Source organism: Anser cygnoides, chromosome 2, assembly GCF_040182565.1.
Source record: "Anser cygnoides isolate HZ-2024a breed goose chromosome 2, Taihu_goose_T2T_genome, whole genome shotgun sequence".
Taxonomy (NCBI): Eukaryota; Metazoa; Chordata; class Aves; order Anseriformes; family Anatidae; genus Anser; species Anser cygnoides.
Window position 1 is genome coordinate 72,162,095 of NC_089874.1, and position 480 is coordinate 72,162,574.

The following is a 480-nucleotide window of genomic DNA, read 5'->3' on the forward strand; positions in this document are numbered from 1 at the left end:
GCTGACGACAACCCAACACTGTGCAGATGAGACGTTTTTCCCCAGTAAACTTCCACACATGGGTCTGACAAACACATGAAGCGCCTGGGACCACCACTTCTACACGCAGCAGGGCGCGTTGACCCCCGGTCTCCTTGCATGTCCCTACTTCAGAGGAACAACGCGGGGCCTCCCCCCACCTCCCCGGCACCTCTTCTCCCCCCTCCCCGGGGTCGCTCCTTCAACTGCCGCCACAATGACCCGAAGCCCGCAGTGACGTCACGCCGGGAGGCGTGGCTTAGTCCCAGAGCGCACATGCGCAGAACACCGAGTGAGTGGAGGGCCTTCTCTGCGCATGCGCTCTCCGCAGTAAGACGAACATCCGCAGTCCGAAGAACCCCTGCGCGTGCGTGGGCTGAGCCGAGCGTCTGATTGGCTAGCTGTCTCCCTCAGTCCAATAGCGGCGACGGTTGCTGAGGAGGTGTGGCGTCCGGCCGCCCA